An 18990-nucleotide genomic window follows, 5' to 3' on the forward strand; every position below is an offset into this window, starting at 1 on the left:
CAGTTCTAAGCAAAGAAGGGAAAGCAGAAAGGTGGAAGGAGTATATAGAGGGTCTATACAAGGGCGATGTACTTGAGGACAATATTATGGAAATGGTAGAGGATGTAGATGAAGATGAAATGGGAGATATGATACCGCGTGAAGAGTTTGACAGAGCACTGAAAGTCCTGAATCGAAACAAGGCCCCGGGAGTAGACAACATTCCATTAGAACTACTGACAGCCTTGGGAGAGCCAGTCCTGACAAAACTCTACCATCTGGTGAGCAAGATGTATGAGACAGGCGAAATAGCCTCAGACTTCAAGAAGAATATAATAATTCCAATCCCAAAGAACGCAGGTGTTGACAGATGTGAAAATTACCGAACTATCAGTTTAATAAGTCATGGCTGCAAAATACGAACGCGAATTCTTTACAGACCAATGGAAAAACTAGTAGAAGCCGATCTTGGGGAAGATCAGTTTGGATTCCGTAGAAATATTGGAACACGTGAGGCAATACTGACCCTACGGCTTATCTTACAAGCTAGATTAAGGAAAGGCAAACCCACGTTTCTAGCATTTGTAGACTTAGAGAAAGCTTTTGACAATGTTGAGTGGAATACTCTCTTTCAAATTCTGAAGGTGGCAGGGGTAAAATACAGGGAGCGAAAGGCTATTTACAACTTGTATAGAAACCAAATTGCAGTTATAAGAGTTGAGGGGCATGAGAGGGAAGCAGTGGTTGGGAAGGGAGTGAGACAGGGTTGTAGCCTTTCCCCGATGTTATTCAATCTGTATATTGAGCAAGCAGTAAAGGAAACAAAAGAGAAACTCGGAGTAGGTATTAAAATCCATGGAGAAGAAATAAAAACTTTAAGGGCCGCCGATGACATTTTAATTATGTCAGAGACAGCAAAGGACTTGGAAGAGCAGTTGAACGGAATGGATAGTGTCTTGAAAGGAGGATATAAGATAAACATCAACAAATGCAAAACGAGGATAATGGAATGTAGTCGAATTAAGTCGGGTGATGCTGAGGGAGTTATATTAGGAAATGATACACTTAAAGTAGTAAAGGAGTTTGGCTATTTGGGGAGCAAAATAACTGATGATTGTTGAAGTAGAGAAGATATAAAATGTAGACTGGCAATGGCGAGGAAAGCGTTTCTGAAGAAGAGAAATTTGCTAACATTGAGTATAGATTTAAGTGTCAGGAAGTCGTTTCTGAAAGTATTTGTACGGAGTGTAGCCATGTATGGAAGTGAAACATGGACGATAAATAGTTTAGACAAGAAGAGAATAGAAGCTTTCGAAATGTGGTGCTACAGAAGAATGCTGAAGATTAGATGGGTAGATCACATTACTAATGAGGAGGTGTTGAATAAGATTGAGGAGAAGAGAAGTTTGTGGCACAACTTGACTAGAAGAAGGGATCGGTTGGTTGGACATGTTCTGAGGCATCAAGGGATCACCAATATAGTATTGGAGGGCAGCGTGGAGGGTAAAAATCGTAGAGGGAGACCAAGGGATGAATACACCAAGCAGATTCAGAAGGATGTAGGTTGCAGTAGGTAGGTACTGGGAGATGGAGAACTTTGCGCAGGATAGAGTAGCATGGAGAGCTGCATCAAACCAGTCTCAGGACTGAAGACCACAACAACAACAGTGAAAAGTAATCACCAGAGACCTGAACACAACTATCCCACCGTTTCACGAGCTGACGGATACGCTGTTCCCAGAATTCCTGTGGCTGTGAGGGGAGCCACCACTGTGTCCGTCAGTCTGTCGTCCAAGTCGAAGCGCTTCCCTCTGAGATAATTTTTTCGCTGACCAGACACATGGAAGTCATAGGCAGATCATGTCTGGACTGTAAAGTGGATACTCAAACTTCTTCCACTTGAACTCGGCCTTTACACGTCGGGAGGACGGCGGTTCAATCCCGCGTCCGGCCATCCTGATTTAGGTTTTCCGTGATTTCCCTAAATCACTCCAGGCAAATGCCGGGATGGTTCCTTTGAAAGGGCACGGCCGACGTCCTTCCCCGTCCTTCCCTAATCCGATGAGACCGATGACTTCGTTGTTTGGTCTCTTCCCCCAAACAATCCAATCCAATCCTTTACGCGTCGTGTGGCCTTGGAAACGTGTGGACGTGCAAATCGTGGAGCGCAATCACTCCCTCCGTGAGCAGCCCAGGCTATTTGCTCTTGATGGAGTTGCATAGGCTAAGAAGTGTCTCACAGTACACGTCACTGTTAATGGTTTTTCTGTGCTTGAGAAATTCGGTGACCATCGAAACTCGGACGTCAGATGGGATGGTTAGCATCATCTTGGCTGGTGAGCGCCCAGCTTTTATTTTTTTAGGAGAAGCTGACGACACTATATCCGAATCCTTAGATTTTTCACTATGAATACGCAAACTTCAACCGGTACGGCTGTTACGGCGTTTCGACCTCTTTGTTTGAAGACTTCTTATAGAGTCAGCGCTATACGGTGGGTGGACGTGGAGGAGTGACAGAATGGCAGGAAGGAGTTTTAGAGCTCGAGTTGTGCTATGATCACTACACTGACAGTGTGTTACAGTTGAGTGGTAACAGGGTTGCAGGATGGCCACTTCATAACCCAAAGTGGCGTGTGCTGGGAGCCTTAGGATAACATCTCTAGTACTGCTCCGAGAGCAGAGTCAAGAATGTTTACTCAACAATAATATTTTTTATTAATCGGTGGTCCTTATACATCAGGTCAGAGTGTGCTGCCTAGGAGCCGATCGTGGCTAGCAGGCAGCGTGTGAGTGTGCTGCGGCAGCAGAATTCTGTGCAGCGTAAAAGCAGCTGGCACCGATCGTGAACTTGCAGGCGCAAGTCGGATGTCAGCTTCGTAGTTCAGCGATCATATTGCTGGACTGGCGTACGCTACACACGGCCCAACGCAACTGGCTCGGATTTGCTGACTCCCCTCGGTGAACTCAGCACTCTCGGTATCAGACTGCAGTGTCAAGGCGATGGCATCCAATGCATGGCCTCGTCTCGGCGGATCAAATTTTAAGCGCAGAAGCATCATGGCTAGTTGAAGGCTCATAGACTAGTGGCTTCACCTAGCTGATGCCACTGCTCGTTGAGGGTGTGGCTGTTAGTCTAAATACTCGACCGATTACTGGTGCAGTGGCTGTGCCAGTCGAATGCACGGCGCCAATGGACCGCTGCCAACCTCTCTGCGGCGACCATATACATGGTGATTCAGCTGCCCTTACCAATGTCGTTTAATGCAACCAGCAATGTTATAACTGCCTTTCAAAAACCACCGGAACATTTTCATATTCTCTCGCCCACCACGTGCAATCTACACTACTGGCCATTAAAATTGCGACACCAAGAAGAAATGCAGATGATAAACGGGTATTCATTGGCCAAATATATTATGCTAGAACTGACATGTGATTACATTTTCACGCAATTTGGGTGCATAGATCCTGAGAAATCTGTACACAGAACAACCACCTCTGGCCGTAATGACGCCCTTGATACGCCTGGGCATTGAGTCAGACAGAGCTTGGATGGCGTGTACAGGTACAACTGCCCATGCAGCTTCAACACGATACCACAGTTCGTCAAGAGTAGTGACTGGCGTATTGTGACGAGCCACTTGCTCGGCCAACATTGACCAGACATTTTCAATTTGTGAGAGATCTGGATAATATGCTGGCCAGGGCACCAGTCGAACATTTTCTGTATCCAGAAAGGCCCGTAAAGGACCTGCAACATGCGGTCGTGCATTATCCAGCTGAAATGTAGGGTTTCGCAGGGATCGAATGAAGGGTAGAGCCACGGGTCGTAACACATCTGAAATGTAACGTCCACAGTTCAAAGTGCAGTCAATGCGGAAAAGAGGTGACCAAGATGTGTAACCAGTGGCACCCCATACCATCACGCCGGGTGATACGCCAGTATGGCGATGACGAATACACGCTTCCAATGGGCGTTCCCCGCGATGTCGCCAAACACGGATGCGACCATCATGATGCGGTAAACAGAGACCTGGATTCATCCGAAAAAATAACGTTTTGCCATTCGTGCACCCAGGTTCGTCGTTGAGTACACCATCGCAGGCGTTCCTGTCTGTGATGCAGCGTCAAGGGTAACCGCAGCCATGGTCTCCGAGCTGATAGTCCATGCTGCTGCAAACGTCGTCGAACTGTTCGCGCATACGGTTTTTGTCTTGCAAACGTCCCCATCTGTTGACTCAGGGATGGAGCGTGGCTGCATGACCCGTTACAGCCATGCGGATAAGATGCCTGTCATCTCGACTGCTGGTGATACGAGGCCGTTGGGATCCAACACGGCGTTCCGTATTACCCTACTGAACCCACCGATTCCATATTCTGCTAACAGTCATCGGATCTCGACCAACGTGAGCAGCAATGTCGCGACACGATAAACCGCAATCGCGATAGGCTACAATCCGACCTTTATCAAATTCGGAAACGTGATGTTACGCACTTCTCCTCCTTACACGAGGCATCACAACAACGTTTCACCAGGCAACGCCGGTCAACTGCTGTTTGTGTATGAGAAATCGGTTGGAAACTTTCCTCATGTCAGCACGTTGTAGGTGTCGTCACCGGCGCCAACCTTGTGTGAATGCTCTGAAAAGCTAATAGTTTCCATATCACAGCATCTTATTCCTGTCTGTTAAATTTCGCGTCTGTAGCACGTCATCTTCGTGGTGTAGCAATTTTAATGGCCAGTACTGTATTAGTCGTACAGAAAAATATGAACGAGACCTTTTCGTAGAAAATTTTGTACTGGGATACATCTTCGCTAGAGGCTGTAGTTTTCGAGTTATTCAAGGGGAACGTATAAAAGTCATCTTCATATGCACCCCACTCCAACACTCAGCCCCCACCAGTCAGGATTTCTGGTATGTTTCTCATGGCACTCCCTCCTACCACTGTACATATTGCGACTGCACGAATTATTTCTCACATTCGACCTTCTATGGTCTTCATTGACTGGCATTATTAAGCCACCAGCATAGCGGCGCACTTACAAATTTTAAAACCGACATTGGTGTTAATCTTACCTAAGAGTTTCGTGAATTTGAACAGCAAAAAAATAAACAATTACAGCACTGTATTCATCAGGCCGTCTGACTACGAAACTATTGTGCTTGTAACGGCTAAGTTGGATCGAATTGCCAACGTAATTAGTTTTAGCGCAACGTTTATAGAAGTTATTTTTCTTCATTACCCTCACAGGCACCTTTAAATTAATAATGTTAACGAAGGAGCCGACTATGCTGGTGGCATAATAGCTCAATCAATAGAGACCACAAATGGTCGAGTATCGGGAATAGTCCGTGTGGTCTGACATTTTTGTCCAGTGGCAGGAGGGAGTGACATGAACGACATGCTAGAAATCCTTACTGGAGAGGGATGAGTGTGGGCGTGAAGTGCTTTGAGGGTAGATTCTGTACGTTTTTCTTGAATAAACCGAAAACAAAAAAGGCTCTGTTCACTTTTTCTGTGGACTAAAAGTTTGCACGTAACGAGAGAGAAAATATGAAAATCTGGCTTTAGAAGGCTAGTTATAACATTGCGGTTTACATAAGATGTCACCGGTAGGGGCAGCTGAATCAGTTCCCATCACGTAGTTGGCTGTGGAAATGTTGCTTGGTGCCACAGCATGTCGCAGTCCTGTCCACTACTGACAGTAGAATATAACATTGCAGAATGCTACATTAGCATTGTTCCACTGCCCAAATGCATAACTAAGCAGGTAGCTGACCTGTGTAGCTCTTGAATGATTGCGACGGTCTGTCCGAGGCCAATGCTGCAACACTTCCTCCCTTCTTTGGAAAAATCAGTCCACCGAAATCCAGGGTGCTTCTGAACCTGTGACTTACTAAAACAACGTGGTACTACTATGTCTAAATTTTTCTTCCTGCATCTGTGGTGTACTTTCCCTCACTTCAGTATTTACATTTTACTTATCATCTATTATTCTTTCCTAAACACTTCATCATTCAGTGCTAGGTCTCCTGATTTAAATCCACTGGATTTTTTCTTTGGTGATGCATTAAAGACGTTGTTCAAAAATAGCTCTGAGCACTATGGGACTTGACATCTGTGGTCATTAGTCCCCTAGAACTTAGAACTACTTAAACCTAACTAACCTAAGGACATCACACACATCCATGCCCGAAGCAGGATTCGAACCTGCGGCCGTAGCAGTCGCGCGGTTCCGGACTGAGCGCCTAGAACCGCGAGACCACCACGGCCGGCAAAAACGTTGTCTACCGCGATATTCCAACTCCAGAGGACATGTAGGAACCTTTCGTGCTTAGTTGCAATTCTCTTCAGCAGGCAACACTGGAAGTAGTAAATAATTCTTTCATTCAACGAGTGCACCAGTGTTTCAGTGTCCAGGGTCACCGCTCTGAGCACCTTTGAATGTTCTACTACTGGGCAATGGAACAGGAGAGTCAAAGTCGATTTTGTGTCATGTCTTTATTTGGTTTTCATTTGTTTTCTGACAACTCCAGGAAGTGGACGAGTTTGTGATCCCGGGCTCAAAGTCAATGTTGTGTTAATAACTTTGTCTTTCAGTGAATGGGACACCGTGATACATTTTTGAATAGGACTTTAGGAGAGGAAATGGATTACCGAATAAAAAATACAGGGTGCCATTTAAAAACGTCATACCGCTGTTCATATCTTTAATATTACCTTGGAACTCTTCCATTTGGTCCGTGTTTGCATAGAAAAACAGTAATATCAGAAATTGAGTCCGCCTTGATGCAAAACACCTTGTTATTCGTTTATTTCTTAATTATTCCAAACTAATTGCGGCGACAAATATCACCATCATCAGTGGTTTTTTTTTAATCTAAGACATGTAGAAAATGGTATGGTTGTACAAACACAGTAAAACATTATTACATTTTTACAAAGCGTCTTTTGAAGTATAATTTTATATTGATGCTTTCATACTACCTGATGTTCGCTAACTAAAAAGACGGCAAGGGAAAAAAGAGCACAGAAAATATGTCGCAATCAGCGCCAATAATTTCTTAAAAAAATGCTTCAAATGGCTCTGAGCACTATGGGACTCAACTGCTGAGGTCATTAGTCCCCTAGAACTTAGAACTAGTTAAACCTAACTAACCTAAGGACATCACAAACATCCATGCCCGAGGCAGGATTCGAACCTGCAACCGTAGCGGTCTTGCGGTTCCAGACTGCAGCGCCTTTAACCGCACGGCCACTTCGGCCGGCAATTGCTTAAAACATGCTGTAACATACAATAAATAAGGTAGTATGAGAGTATCAACATAAAACTATATTTCAAAAGACGATTTGTAAAAATGTAATAATGTTATACTGTGTTTGTACAACCATACCATTTCTGAATGTTTTAGATTTTAAAAAAACCCCTGATGATGGTGATATTTGTCGCCGAAACTAGTATGGGACAATAGAGAAATAAACGAATAACAAGGTGTTTTGCATCAAGCAGACTCAATTTCTAATATTACTGTTCGTATCTTTGTAAAAAACAAAGCCACAATGAAGACAAACATGCTGATTGATGTCCCCCTGACAGCTAAAGAAAATTTGCTTGAAACATTTTGTAATTAGCATCTCGACAAACAGTTGTGTAGGGTAGTCAAGATAAGTGGGGCACCCCGTATACTTGCTTCACCTGCGGGTGCTACGACTAGAGTTCTGTTCCCGTCACGTAGTCAGTTGTGGGGTTGCTGCTTCATGCCACAGCAGTAGCAATCCCACCTCCTGCCCTCCCTCTCCCCTCCGCTCCCCCCACCACCCCCCCGGTTTAGTTGTACGCCACATTACAGAATGTTACAACAGCGTTAGTGCACCGACGTGCTGCAGAATGAAGTAGGTGGGATGACCTACGTATCCAATGGCTCGTTGTGACGACCCGCCTGAGGGCGATGCTGCAACAGAGTTACCATGTTTGAATATGCCCGTGAACTCACCATGAATAAACTGGCAAAATCTGTTGGTGTATGAGTGCAGACTGCCCATATTGTCTACAGGTAATGGTGTACTACACACGGTCATGTAACGTGGCATGACAACGGTGATCATAGAAAGATAGTGACTGACAGACATTCGAGATAAATGTCGTTCCTTGTCAATGACAATCCCTAGAACTCAACAGGAGTGTGCTCGTAACAGTTACCGTAGGTCCACCCCAACAACTTCCCGACTGAACATTGCGAAGGGAATTCCAGGTAATGGACGTTTGGAGATACGTACCTCGCAAAATGCCATTGCTTACATTGCATCACGATGTACTTTTTCAGTGAGCCAAATAACTCATAATCTGGACTGGAGGAGTTTAGTGTGGTTCTACGAATGGCAGTCTTGGCACTTTTCGAATGACACAAGACGGCGAGTGCACTAATGGCCCAATGAGGCGTTCATCCTACAATGTGTACGTAGTGCAATTCAAGCAAGAGGCTGTTCTGTGTTGTTTTCGGGTCTTTTTCGTACCATTCTTTAGGACCACTCATTCAGGTTATCGTGAATATGAACCAGGATGCTCATTTTAACATTTTCAGTGACCAAGTATTGCACTTTCATCTACAACTTCTTGATGAGTATGCTGTGGCCACTCCCATTCTCCAAGATATCAACAACCAAGATAACATGGCTGCACGCACTCGTTCATGATTTGACGATCACTCAAGCACCTTGTAGCACCTAGAATGGTCTGCTAAATTAGCCGATCCTATCCCACATAAAATGTCCGGATCTGTTTGGAACAAATGGTGATACGTAGCAATCGACAAACCTGCTATTTAGTAACTCTACGTGATCTAACTGTCAATGAGTGGTTTGAGCGGAATATGGCTTAAATGAAGAAACTTGTGTACTTCGCCGAAATCGAGTCACTATCAAGACTAGAACCTGTACATATACTTCTAAATTTTGTATGTGTTTAAAACCTATGAATAATTGTAATCTGTAATATATGTTGCCAAATCTTACACCATATAAACAGGTTTTTTGATGCAATATACAGTATGGTAAACCGAAGTATGTTCCAGTACTTTGTAAGAGATGATACAGCAGCCGTTCCGTACCTACGTACTTGATAGTAACATTAAGTTGTCTTGTGACAGCCAGAGCGAGAGCACCAGCAGCAGCGAGTACTGTTTGTATAAAGCGTTTTTGTACTTATTTGCTGCGCTTAGCTCTTAAATAGTTTTTCTGGGAAAACCTAGCGTAGTTTTCGCGTCTCGTATTTCAGTGAGTGTTTCTTGATTATCAGAGTAGCTCATCAGAAGATTATCTTGGGAATTTGTCACCGTATAGAGTAGGGTAAACATAGTCATGTGTAGGGACTGTGGTTGTTGTGAGCGGACGCAAGGAGAATTGGCCACTCTTCGGGGGCAGGTGGAGGCTTTGTCTGTTAGGCTCATCGAGCTCGAGGCGCAGGCGTCGGCTCGTAGTGGCGTTGGGGCAACTGTGGTGAGACCTATGCCTACTTCGGTGGCCTTGGAATCACATGGAACCCCTGATGTCGCTGCGTCTTCTGGCAGTGAGCATCTTACCGGTCAGCCATCACTCCAGGGTGAATGGCGGACAGTGGTGGGCTCGCGCGTGCCTGGCCGAAAGGCGAAGGTGGGATCTGGCCGCGTGGCAGCTGCCTTACCCCTTTCCAACAGGTACGGGGTGCTTCCTAGTGGTGATGACATCGTTTCCGAGCCACCACAGGATGCCTCGCCTGTTGGGCCAGTGGCCGATTCTCCGGCAAGGTCCCGACAGTCACAGAGGGCGGGCCTATTAGTTATAGGGAGCTCCAACGTTAGGCGGGTTATGGAGCCCCTCAGGAAAATAGCGAGTAGGTCGGGGAAGAATGCCAGTGTGCACTCGGTGTGCTTGCCGGGGGGTCTCGTCCGTAATGTGGAGGAGGCCCTTCCGGCAGCTATTGAACGCACTGGGTGTGACCGGCTGCAGATAGTAGCACATGCCGGAACGAATGACGCCTGCCGCTTGGGTTCTGAGGCCATCCTTGGTTCCTTCCGGCGGCTGGCTGATTTGGTGAAGACAACCAGCATCTCACGCGGAGTGCAAGCTGAGCTTAATATCTGCAGCATAGTGCCCAGAGTCGATCGCGGTCCTCTGGTTTGGAGCCGTGTGGAGGGTCTAAACCAGAGGCTCAGACGACTCTGCGACTATAATGGTTGCAAATTCATCGACCTCCGTTATTGGGTGGAGAACTGTAGGGCCCCCCTAGACAGGTCAGGCGTGCACTACACACCGGAAGCAGCTACTAGGGTAGCAGAGTACGTGTGGCGTGCACACGGGGGTTTTTTAGGTTAGAGGGACCCCCCTTGGGCGAAACGATAAAATACCTGACGGCTTACCAGAGAGGACATTATCATCGTTGATAAAGAACGTCCGTCCTCAGAGACCAAAAACAGGAAAAGTTAACGTAATATTGGTAAACTGCAGGAGTATCCAGGGCAAGGTTCCTGAATTAGTATCTCTTATTGAAGGAAATAGTGCGCATATAGTATTAGGAACGGAAAGTTGGTTAAAACCGGAAGTGAACAGTAACGAAATCCTAGACACAGAATGGAATATATACCGCAAGGATAGGATAAACGCCAATGGTGGAGGAGTATTTATAGCAGTAAAGAATTCAATAATATCCAGTGAAGTTATTAGCGAATGCGAATGTGAAATAATCTGGGTTAAGTTAAGTATCAAAGGTGGGTCAGATATGATAGTCGGATGCTTCTATAGACCACCTGCATCAGCAACCGTAGTAGTTGAGCGCCTCAGAGAGAACCTGCAGAACGTCGTGAAGAAGTTTCGTGATCATACTATTGTAATAGGGGGAGACTTCAATCTACCAGGTATAGAATGGGATAGTCACACAATCAGAACTGGAGCCAGGGACAGAGACTCTTGTGACATTATCCTGACTGCCTTGTCCGAGAATTACTTCGAGCAGATAGTTAGAGAACCAACTCGTGAAGCTAACGTTTTAGACCTCATAGCAACAAATAGACCGGAACTTTTCGACTCCGTGAATGTAGAAGAGGGTATCAGTGATCATAAGTCAGTGGTTGCATCAATGACTACAAGTGTAATAAGAAATGCCAAGAAAGGAAGGAAAATATATTTGCTTAACAAGAGTGATAGGGCACAAATCGCAGAATATCTGCGTGACCACCATCAAACGTTCATTTCTGAGGAAGAGGATGTGGAACAAAAATGGAAAAAATTCAGAAACATCGTCCAGTACGCCTTAGATAAGTTCGTACCGACTAAAGTCCAAAGCGAGGGGAAAGATCCACCGTGGTATAACAATCATGTACGAAAGGTACTACGGAAACAAAGAAAGCTTCATCATAGGTTTAAGAGTAGTCGAATCATAGCTGATAAGGAAAAGCTGAACGAAGCGAAAAAGAGCGTAAAGAGAGCAATGAGAGAAGCATTCAACGAATTCGAACATAAAACATTGGCAAACAATCTAAACAAGAACCCTAAAAAGTTTTGGTCATATGTAAAATCGGTAAGCGGATCTAAATCCCCTATTCAGTCACTCGTTGACCACGATGGCACCGAAACAGAGGACGACCGAAGAAAGGCAGAAATACTGAATTCAGTGTTCCGAAACTGTTTCACTGCGGAAAATCGTAACACGGTCCCTGACTTCAGCCGTCGCACGGACGCCAAAATGGAAAATATTGAAATAAACGATATCGGAATTGAAAAACAACTGCTATCACTTAGTAGCGGAAAAGCATCCGGACCAGACGAGATACCCTTAAGATTCTACAGTGATTATGCTAAAGAACTTGCCCCCTTTCTATCAGCAATTTATCGTAGATCGCTGGAAGAACGTAAAGTACCTAGCGACTGGAAGAAAGCGCAGGTCGTTCCCATTTTCAAGAAGGGTCATAAATCAGATGCGAATAATTATAGGCCTATTTCGATTACGTCAATCTGTTGTAGAATAATGGAACATGTTTTGTGTTCTCGTATTATGACGTTCTTAGATAATACAAATCTCCTTCATCATAACCAACATGGATTCCGCAAACAGAGGTCATGTGAAACTCAGCTCGCCCTATTTGCCCAAGAAATTCACAGTGCCGTAGACACTGGCGAGCAGATTGATGCCGTATTCCTGGACTTCAGGAAGGCATTTGAGTTCCGCACTTACGTTTAGTGAAAAAAATACGAGCTTACGGAATATCGGACCAGGTTTGTGATTGGATTCAGGATTTCCTAGAAGAAAGAACACAACATGTCATTCTTAACGGTTCAAAATCTGCAGATGTAGAGGTAATTTCGGGAGTACCGCAGGGAAGCGTGATAGGACCTTTATTGTTTACAATATACATAAATGACTTAGTTGACAACATCGGTAGCTCCGTGAGGCTATTTGCAGATGACACGGTTGTCTACAAGAAAGTAGCAACATCAGAAGACTCGTACGTACTCCAGGAGGACCTGCAGAGGATTAATGCATGGTGCGACGCTGGCAGCTTTCCCTAAACGTAGATAAATGTAATATAATGCGCATACATAGGGGCAGAAATCCATTCCAGTACGATTATGCCATAGGTGGTAAATCATTGGAAGCGGTAACGACCGTAAAATACTTAGGAGTTACTATCCGGAGCGATCTGAAGTGGAATGATCACATAAAACAAATAGTGGGAAAAGCAGGCGCCAGGTTGAGATTCATAGGAAGAATTCTAAGAAAATGTGACTCATCGACGAAAGAAGTAGCTTACAAAACGCTTGTTCGTCCGATTCTTGAGTATTGCTCATCAGTATGGGACCCTTACCAGGTTGGATTAATAGAAGAGATAGACATGATCCAGCGAAAAGCACCGCGATTCGTCATGGGGACATTTAGTCAGCGCGAGAGCGTTACGGAGATGCTGAACAAGCTCCAGTGGCGGACACTTCAAGAAAGGCGTTACGCAATACGGAGAGGTTTATTATCGAAATTACGAGAGAGCACATTCCGGGAAGAGATGGGCAACATATTACTACCGCCCACATATGTCTCGCGTAATGATCACAACGAAAAGATCCGAGAAATTAGAGCAAATACGGAGACTTACAAGCAGTCGTTCTTCCCACGCACAATTCGTGAATGGAACAGGGAAGGGGGGATCAGATAGTGGTACAATAAGTACCCTCCGCCACACACCGTAAGGTGGCTCGCGGAGTATAGATGTAGATGTAGATGTAGATTAAGTTCAAACGAATTTCGGGTTTGCAGCCGGTCATTGTTTAATTCACTGCACGATACTTCGACAGGGCATCTGTCAGTAATCTTCAAGTGAGCCATCGAAGACTGACGAATACTTGCTCCATTCCGCCCTATATAGAGCGCTTAGAACACTCCTATACAAAGCTCACACCGTCTCAGATCTAGACAGATTGCCTAGAGAGCTCGCCCCCCTAAGGACAGTGTTGAGAAAGAATGGATATTTCACCCAGCAGATTAATAGCGCACTGTCGGTTAAAATCAAAACTCAGGAAGTGGATAAAGAGGAGAGAGAATACGGCGGCAACATCTTTAGCTTTTCTTCCTTTTATGAGCAACATTTCGTTTAAAGTAGCAAGAATACTCCGTAAATTTCAAGTGTAAGATATTTTCTGTCCACCATCTAAGACTCTGGACCTTTTGGGACCGGTGAAGGACGACTTGTTATTGCGGAAGGCCGGAATTTACAAAAGATCTTGTCAGTGCGGTATGACTTACATAGGACAGACCACACGCACTATGAAAGAAAGCTGCGCTGAATATCAAAGTTGCACTCGCCTTTTGCAACCAAGCAAATCAGCGACTGCAGAACACTATATTTCCACTGTACATTCAATGGAGTATGACAGAACTGTGATTCTGACCACAGTTACATCTTTTTGGGACTCCATTATTAAAAAATCTGTGGAAATACGCCTGGCGGAAAATATCGTGAACTGTGATAGGGACTACAAGTTGAACAGTGCGTGGAACCGAGTCATCTCCACAATTTGTTCTAATTGAAGACTACAGAGTGCAGCAGTGAAGTGTGGACCCTCTGTCAACTTGAATTTTGACGCATGCGCGGAATAGTAGCAGTACGCTGTTTAGGGCAGAACGGAGCAAGTCTTCGCCAGTTTTCGATGGCACACCTGAATCGGTGCCTAATCGAAATATCGTGCATTGAATTAAACGAAGACCGGCTGCAAGCTAGAAATTTGTTTGAACATTCCGTTCACTGGGAAAATTTTAAAATTTGCACTATGAAATTCTGTAGTTCACTATCAATACTTGTGTCAAAACGAATACTCGGCAACTAGTATTGTCGATAGCTTTTGCAACAGTTGACATATTGAGGAGCTTTATATCTGTAAAATGTGTGTGACAGTAACATAGAGTAAATAAGGACGGGTGTAGATTAATACACAGTCAAGGACACACTTGATGAACTGTTCGTTCTTACTACCAATGCGATTTGCTAAATGAAGGAATAATTGATTGATTCCTGACCAGCTGTTCGTTATGTTGTAGAACGGTACACATGTCTATTACTATAGAAGAGTGTTATAAGGTTTGACACGGTCAGGTATGTGGAAAAGGAATCTCAGTTTTCAATATAACCTTTGTTTGCTAGATCGAGAGTTTATAAAATGATGTGACAGGTTAAATTGTGTTACCAATCACCTTCAGATCTAAAATCGACAGAAATATATGTTCATAAAGAGTTCTACATACTCAAAATTTGTACGATGTAAAATGAAAGGAATGTGACAAATAACATATCGTAATACATCGTCATGAAGTTTAACACGTGAAATGTTGTACAAGCAAGGGCAGAGTCATTAAGACTATTGTGAGTTTCATGGGGCTGCCATTTAAGATAAAAACCTGCATGCGTTTGCTATAGTGCACCACTGTGTCCACAGTTACATAGTAAATTTATCATACTAAAAGGAAGTTAAACAATACACAAAAGAATGTCGTTCTACCAAGTTTAGAAGAAAAAAAAAGACGGAAGATTAGTGTTTAACGTCCCGTCGACAACGATACCATTAGATACGGGAAAGCTTAGAAAAGTTGACAATTGCGTTCCCTTGCGTGGAATTAGAATTCACAAGACTGTTAACGGTGTACACTCTCCAGCGTATTGGAGCAATCTCGAAAGCTTTCTAAACGCAGGTGCCTACAGTCCACTAAGTATTGGGTTCCAAGCACTACGAAGTTTAACCTTGTCTTGCAGGTCAGAGAGAGGATGACTAGCCTTAAGAAGACTATTTTGCAAATGAAGCACTGCAGAAAACTGATTTAGTCGCCAATATACGTTTCCCAGTTAATCTTCGGAGCAATATGTCGCGTATTTTTTCGTGCACCTCGAGAGTGTGTGGATCTCAGACGGAGCAGCATGTGAGAATTAGTACGGTCGCACGGAAGATCAATGATCGAGGCGAAGGAACGTCCCACAGTAAAAACAGCGTCATACAACTGAATAACGACGTTTGTCACTACCCATGACAATGATGCAGATCAAATCCGGTAACTTAATTCGAGTAGAATGTCCTTTTAATACGGAATATCAAATACCGTCCCTCTACAAGCCAATAAAAGAAATGGTGAGACCGTTCACTACAACACAGTTCAGTACGACATTGATATAGGTTACACATATTGTTGTTGGACAAGACACTTGATAAAAATATACATTAGACGCTCTCTAGAGTCACGAAAATCGTTTCATCACATTTACTTCAGTACTTCAATCCAAAATAAAACACATCACACCAAAGAAGTAAAATAAGTAGTTTCAACTTTTAAGCAGTACAATGCATCTATTTCATACAATAGAAATGACTGCGAGAAACAACAAAGCTAACTGGTAACGATTTACAATTTCTACTAACCCTTTTATTGGTAGTTCTTTACTAGCATTTGTACAATCAAGATTAAGGCAACTACAGTAGTTACACAAAGAATTACAGAAAATCTGCGTAGGTAATGGACATGTAGGAAGGACACCTAACACTCGAGATACATTCACAGCTTTTAGAGCAATGTAATTTTAGAAAGTCGAGTAACTGAGTGAGTGGCAGGAGTTCGTAACAGCGAACTGCTCTAACTGTTAGTGGTGGCCAGAATACGAAGACTTTCGTATATTGCACGGGTAAATATAAAATCTTGTGGCGCAGTTGACAGCGAGATAATGAAACCACACTCTAAGGCGATGTCAGTAACATTTTCAGTGTATTTAAAACCTGGAATGTCTTGAACTTAAATTAATGCATTTTATCTATAATTAAGTGTATACTCTACACACGGAAGTGTATCTTTTGTTTACAATTTATGATGTGTTCCCTATTTGATACAGAAAAGTGCATACCACCAATGATTCCTGATTGGAGAGTTACATGTTTAGTTAAGACGAACAATTTCAAAGTGATTTTTTCCTTGGCAGAGAGATGTGCGCTCCTAGCGCTTTTATAGGGTGCATTAGAAGGAGTGGTCAATACTCAGCGATATTTCACGACCACTATTTGAAGCAAAAAACTTCATATCTGCGCAATCCCGAAAGGTTTTCTAGATAGAACACATTTAATGTTCATTGGACTAGTGGTGCGCACGTATGTGTGTTACCCATCCAACCTTTGACGTTTTGTTCTACCTCAAACTCACTCGTTGCTTTCAACGTCTTTACTCAGTATGTGTCTCTGCCATTAAACTCTCCCGTTGAACGCACAGTTGTCCGTGGTGTGCTACGAGTGAAGTAGCTCGAGGGATTGAGCGACTTTTTGCACAGATCAGTGTCCCACGAACACGTCTATGATGAACATGTCACTGGGAAAACATATACCCATTTCACGTACAGCGTGTCCACAGTCTCCACATTGGCGACAACATCACACGGTTTGAATTATGACACTGGTTAAAGAACAGTCATAATTCGCTTCTATTACTACTGTTCACTGATGAAGCCACATTTATACGGAATGGAGTCATCAGCACATGAAATAATTGTTGGGTCTCGCCCACTCGTCTCGATAGGGTGCCTTAAAGGATGCTGCGTTCTCGGAATGCTATACAACAATTCAAGCAAATAACATTAGCAGTCTTATTTCTATAAAGCAGATTGACAATACTTAACTTTAATGTACAAATGCGTCGCAAGCGATGGGGGACATGCAACATAGCCGGCCGGTGTGTCCGTGCGGTTCTAGGCGCTTCAGTCCGGAACCGCGTGACCGCTACGGCCGCAGGTTCGAATCTTGCCTCGGGCATGGATGTGTGTGATGTCCTTAGATTAGTTAGTTTTAAGTAGTTCTAAGTTCTAGGGGACTGATGACCACAGATGTTAAGTCCCATAGCGCTCACAGCCATTTGAACCAACATGCAACATAAATCCGTGTGCCTTTAAACAAGTAGCTATACATTGCGTTCAAACAAGCGATGGATATGGATCATTACAATCTGATATCATAGCACTCTGTGCTAATACTCCACTAATGTCCGGCCGAGGCTGGCAGGAGCGGCGCTTATATTCACTAGTTGCAGGTGTCGCTCCTGTCGTGGCACGGTCCTAATCAGCGCACCATTGGCCGATGTCGTTCCACCGCCTTTTCTGGTCTTGCGTTCTTTGTCTTCGTTCCGGCGTTTGAGGTTGAGCCAGAACAATAATTATCGATGGTCACAGGAAAATCCACAAGCTACGGTGGAAACCAGTTTCCAAATTCGCTTTGTGATGAATCTTTGGCTCATTGGTCCAGTCGTTTTAGGAGAGCGAATGACGGTACAGAATTAATTGAATTTGTTGGTAAATTTGTTTGTTGAACACAATGAGGACGTCCCTTTGGCCATGAACACTGCAATGTACTTCAATCACGACGGAGCCTCTCCAAATTTTACCACATGTATGAGAGAACTTTTGATGCATACTTACCCTAATCGCTGGATTGCTATCGGTATTAAAAATAACTGGCAAACAATATAGCCAGCCTTAAAGCCATTAGATTTCTGTTTATGAGGTTGGATGAAGTCTGAGGTGTTTAAACGGAAAGTAAATAGGCGAGATGACCTACTTAGTCACATCATCGACAAAAGGAAGGTGAATAAGCGAGATGTATTGTTTGGTGGCATCATGGGCGCTGCTTCCTTCATTAACGAGACTGTAGAGGCACTCAGACAAGCAACACAACATGGTCTCCCGACAATATACACATCCATAGAAGTTGACGCTGGGATATTCGAACACATATTTTGAACTGTACGACAGCTGTAACGTGATGTCTACGATAAAGCTTAGAGGTAAGTCTGCTAAAAATACATATTTTTCAATTGAAACTTCGTTAAATGCATGTTGCAATATTTGCAAACTGATGTACGTGTGCCGGCCAGAGTCGCCGAGAGGTTCTAGGCGCTTCAGTCTGGAACCGCGCGACCGCTGCGGTCGCAGGCTCGAATCCTGCCTCGGACATGGATGTGTGTGCTGTCCTTAGGTTATTTAGGTTTAAGTCGTTCTAAGTTCTAGGGGACTGATGACCTCAGATGTTAAATCCCATAGTGCTCAGAGCCATTTGAACCATTTTTGATGTACGTGTGTACATTTGTAAACCTTATAATGTGTTGAATACCCCAGAAAATAAATAACAATGTACATGAGATATGACTGGCAATGGCAAGGAAAGCGTTTCCGAAGAAGAGAAATTTGTTAACGTCCAGTATAGATTTAAGTGTCAGGAAGTCGTTTCTGAAAATATTTGTACGGAGTGTAGCCATGTATGGAAGTGAAACGCGGACGATAAATAGTTTAGACAAGAAGACAAGAAGCTTTCGAAATGTGGTTTTACAAAGGAACGCTGAAGATTAGATGGGTAGATCGCATAACTAATGAGGAGGTCTTGAATAGAATTGGGGAGAAGAGAAATTTGTGGCACAACTTGACTAGAAGAAGGGATCGCTTGGTAGGACATATTCTGAGGCATCAAGGGATCACC

Source organism: Schistocerca americana, chromosome X (assembly GCF_021461395.2).
Source record: "Schistocerca americana isolate TAMUIC-IGC-003095 chromosome X, iqSchAmer2.1, whole genome shotgun sequence".
Taxonomy (NCBI): Eukaryota; Metazoa; Arthropoda; class Insecta; order Orthoptera; family Acrididae; genus Schistocerca; species Schistocerca americana.